Consider the following 4,995-nt stretch of genomic DNA (forward strand, 5'->3'; position numbering starts at 1 on the left):
TATAAATTGCAGAGATGTAACGATATCCGATTCTCTCGATACGATATTTTCACGATGTGCATCTCACGGTACGATATTTATTGTGAATATGCAACTTTTCCCTCATCATAATCCAAATAATTAAGATTTAAAAGTGCTTAGTAAACGTTATTTCAGCATGTAGATTGGAATGAAGCAGCAAAGGATCATGGGATATGTAGTTTCCTCTGTATTTTAGTTACTGCTGCATCATAACAATGAATTTAAGAGAAGAAGAAAGTTATAATTTTATATGTTGTGATGGTCCACGATATCACGAAATTTCGGTTACTGTTACATCTCTAATAAATTGTAATCTATTTATTTATCTAGTTTTACTACCCTGTTTTGGAAAATCTTGTTTTTTATTGTGATTTTTAGTCAAGTGTGATGAACAAAACCATAAACCTGTAACACTTTATTTGTAACTGTGTTTTTAATATTTGTGTTTACTGTGTAAAACAGTGATCACCAAGACCGAGACCAGGACCGAGACCAGGACCGAGACCAGGACCAAGACCAGGACCGAGACCAGGACCGAGACCAGGACCAAGCACCAGGACCAAGACCAGCACCGAGACCAGGACCGAGACCAGGACCAAGACCAGGACCGAGACAAGGAACAGACCAGGACAGGAACAGGACCAGGACTGAGACCGAGACTGAGACCAGGACTGAGACCAGGACCAGACCAGGACCGAGACCGGGACCGAGACCGAGACCGGGACCGAGACCGGGACCGAGACCAGGACTGAGACCAGGACAGGACCAGGACCAGGACCAGACAAGGACTGAGACCAGTTCAGTCCTGTTTTAGTCCTGTTTTAGTCCTGGTTTAGTCCTAGTTCAGTCCTGGATTAGTCCTCCTCTTCAGTCCTGGAATCAGTCCTAGGTTAGTCCTGGTTTAGTCCTGGTTTAGTTCTGGTTTAGTCCTGTTTTAGTCCTAGTTCAGTCCTGGTTTAGTCCTGGTTTAGTCCTGGTTTAGTCCTGGTTAGTCCTGGTTTAGTCCTGGTTTCAGTCCTGTTTAGTTTTAGTCCTGGTTTCTTTAGTCCTGTTTTTAGTCCTGGTTTAGTCCTGGTTTAGTCCTGGTTCAGTCCTGGTTTAGTCCTAGTTTTAGTCCTGTTTTAGTCCTGGTTTAGTCCTGGTTTAGTCCTGTTTTAGTCCTGGTTTAGTCCTGGTTTAGTCCTGGTTTAGTCCTGTTTTAGTCCTGGTTTCAGTCCTGGTTTAGTCCTGTTTTAGTCCTGGTTTAGTCCTGTTTTAGTCCTGGTTTCAGTCCTGTTTTAGTCCTGGTTCAGTCCAGGTTTAGTCCTGGTTCAGTCCAGGTTTAGTCCTGGTTTAGTCCTGTTTTAGTCCTGTTTTAGTCCTGGTTCAGTCCGGCATCACAGTTTAAATCACGAAAACGAGAAACGTCCGTTATCCGTTTTTTCCATTTTTCATTTAAACACAAAATCGAAAACTTAAAAATCGTTTTCTGTTTTATCATTTTGGTTTTAGAGACAAACAGTGAAGAAATTGTTGTTTTTTCATTTTCTTATTTTTGCTTTTATTTTAAAAAAAACGAATGAACGAACGACACACAGATTGTGTTTTACTTCAGTCGAGCAACATTCGATTCCGTTTCTTATTTTAAGCGCAAAATAGTTGTTGTTTTTTCTCATTTTAAGCGCAGCAAGATGGATTTTCAGTACAAAAACTCAAGTGTCAAGTGAAATTTCCTCAAATCACAATAAAACTTTCTTAATTCAAGTCACTTTAACTTGACTAGATTTAGTTTTTTGACTCTTGTGGAGCTTTAAACCATGTTCTAATGCTGTTACCTCCTCAAAATAACACGCCTGGAGTTGTTTTGTTTCATTCACACATGTTTGAGTAACTCTTTATTAATAGTCTGTGCATCTCCAAAGCTCAAAATGCTGTTCCACTTTGTAGTTTTTACCTCGTGTTTAGTAAAAAATGACCAATTCCAGGACTGAAATTACCCAGATCATGAGTGTTTTCTGTCTAAATCTGCAAGGTGAGTGAATGAAACAAAACTCCAGGTAGATTTTTGACACGTAAACAACTTTTTAAACACAGATAAACAGAGAAAAGCGTCACGTGGAAGCTTTAAAATGATTGTGAGAGATCGTTTGAGTGTCTGGTTTTTTTTGTTTATGCTCGAAAAACTCACGTATTTCCGAGTTCAGGCGGAGGTCCGAGCGCTCACAGCCCGCTCCTCCTCCTCATGTGGGGCGCACTCCAACGAACCACCACCACCACCGCCGCCGCCGCCGCCGCCGCGCTCCACTGACTGATCCAGAGCCAGAGCAGAGACAGTCCCCGGGGTTTCTGTCAAGGTGAGGCCGGGAGAAGTGGCCCACGCGCGGGTAGGAGCGGGGCTGTCAGGTGCGCGCAGGAGCCGGTGACGCGCAGGTAAAAAAAAAAAAAAAAAGTTTAAAAGTGGAGGAGACGCAAACACAAAATCTGAGCCGCAACTCCGGGCGACCTGCTCCTCCTGCGCTCCGGGGACGCACGCATGGCACGCACCCGGGGAGGGGTACGAGGGGGGTGGGGAAGGGGAGGGGGAGGGGGCGGGGGCAGCGCGCGGAGGTGGACCGAAGTGTTTCCGGTCAGAGCTGGCGCAGTAAAAGCGCAACAGGTGGAGAACATCGTGGAGATCGTTACGCAGACTGCAGAGGTCACGGTGAAGTCTGCGCTCTGGAAAGTAGAAAAGCAGTCAGAGAGCGCAGACCTCCGCCAAGGACTACAGTCCCCCTCATATTAATTGTGTTTTCCATAAATATTTGTCTCGTATCTTTCAATTTGGAATATGAAAGAGGATCCCATTGTCCATCCCTGAGTCAAATTTCATGGGGTTTGGTCAATAATTAACCCAGATATTGAGAAACTAAATTTTTGGCCCCATTTACCACAATGTTAACTAAAATTTCAAAGTGATCCAGAATCCGGGATTTCTTCCGGATCAGCCCCAAAATGAAATCAGTTCTTCCTTTTCACACTTCTAACAAATCCTGAAAATTTCATCAAAATCGGTCCATAACTTTTTGAGTTATGTTGCTAACAGACAAACAAACAAACAAACAAACAGACAAACAAACAAACAAACGTCGGCAAAAACATAACCTCCTTGGCGGACGTAATAAAGCGCACTGTTCAACTTCTGCATCTGGTTTAGTTTTAAAACGTCATCATCACCAGATCATGACCTTTTTATTTAAATGATTTTATGTGGAAAAATATTCAAGGGTTTCAGTCATGAGCCTTGATTAGCCTATTTTTTTTTTCACCGCGGTTGAATTTTGTCATTTAACTCATATATATGGAGTAAAAAAAAACTTTCAGAAATATTTGTGTGCATAGGATAGAAATCTGTGCATGTTTGTCTGTAGTTGAGCATAAAATAAATATCTGTAAACTCTCAAATGAGTCCAGTCGTATATAAAATGTGTTGTGTATTTTATCCATCAGAACATGAATTGAAAAGTTACGACGTCAAGAATTACAATCACGATTACACTTTCGTCAGTATGAAACACGAATTCACCGACGTGACTCGACTGTCAAAAATACGTCTGAACCAACCAGGACTAAACCAGGACTAAACCAGGACTAAACCAGGACTAAACCAGGGCTAAACCAGGACTAAAACAAGACAAAACCAGGATTAAACCAGGTTTCACTTCGTAGAAACCGTGTGACCTCGCAGCATTAGGATTCGTTCGCTCGACGGTAGGCGGGTACTTTTTTTTTATTTAACCAATCGCTGCTGTTTGGTCGTGACGTATGTAATGCTCCACTAACGGGGCTAACTGGTATATTAAGCTTTTTCCAAATCCCGTAGGAAAAAGGACAATAACGTCTTTCCCCTTGATAAAATTCACCAAACATTCTCTTTGTTCCGGCTTTAAATCCTCGATCTCGGGAATCGTTGACAACACAGAATGTCTGACTCTTCGGTGATTGTCTGGTGCAGGAACTCGCACTTCCGGGGTTTTTGTGAACCGTCTAGTGTATTCTGATTCCTGACCTAGTCGCTGGAGAGAAATGAAATTGAGCGGAGGCACTAGGTGGCGCCATCCTGGATAAACGTCATCGGCCCAAAATAAAACTCATAATATCTTAAGAACCAGAATCGCACAAATGAAACTTTTCGCAGCACAAACGAAACGCAAACAACTGACTCTATTTTGTGTCGTTTTAGAACATTTTGAAGTTTCCCGGAGGCTGGCTGACCCTAATTTGACCTTTAAAAAAATCGTTAATACCTCAAAAACTAAAACAGCACGAACAAAACTTTTTGCAGCACAAAACGGCACAAACGACTGACATAGTTTTTGTGTAGGTGTGCGTTTGATGGGGGCCAATTTCACGTAGGTTTGTGTGTGCCATTACTCACACGATGTATAGGGCTACTCTTCTATTCCAGTTTTATTTTGAAGGCAGCGCGGCTCGTTTCCGGTCGCGTCGCCTTCGCTCCAGGTCCGTTTACGCCCATGTTTGGACTTCCTCACACCTGTGCTTCGTGCTCGTACGTAAACGTGCGTGCGCCGCTGCGGTAAAACTTTTACCTCGCGGAATGTCTAATGTCTCGTTTTATATCGTACATTATGCTATAAAATCCTGGAGAGTCCCGGATGTTTGCGCGTTTCCCGTTCAAACTGACGCAGGGCGCGAGGAATGCGGTCCTACTGCTACACGCACTATTTATAGTACTTTACACGCGCCAGTACTATGAACCGTGTACTCTGATCAGAGGTGAAGGGGACGCACATACTGTACTGAAGTAAAAGTAACGTCACCTCTAAATGACTCGAGTACAAGTACAAAGTAGTGGTACAAGAAAAAGTATTCAAGTATTCTGGGAAAGTACTACCCAAGTCAGACTCCGTGTACTCGTGTAAAAGTAACTGAGTACCACTACTACTACTACTGTACTACTACTACTGACTACTACTACTACTACTACTACTACTACTA

General features: G+C 42.9%; 1 protein-coding gene across 1 annotated transcript in view; it reads right to left on the bottom strand.

Moving 5' to 3' along the window:
• LOC110172686 (rho-associated protein kinase 2-like) overlaps positions 1–2,517 on the bottom strand; it is a 168,337-nt gene extending 165,820 nt beyond the window's left edge. The window contains exon 1 of the mRNA XM_055149584.1: positions 2,189–2,517. The gene's annotated coding sequence lies outside the window, so the exon portion shown is untranslated. The remainder of the gene's footprint in view (positions 1–2,188) is intronic.
• Between the last annotated feature and the right edge of the window lie 2,478 nt (positions 2,518–4,995).

The sequence above is a fragment of the Boleophthalmus pectinirostris genome, unplaced genomic scaffold, assembly GCF_026225935.1.
Source record: "Boleophthalmus pectinirostris isolate CB_2022bp ecotype Guang Dong unplaced genomic scaffold, ASM2622593v1 HiC_scaffold_13, whole genome shotgun sequence".
Classification (NCBI taxonomy): domain Eukaryota; kingdom Metazoa; phylum Chordata; class Actinopteri; order Gobiiformes; family Gobiidae; genus Boleophthalmus; species Boleophthalmus pectinirostris.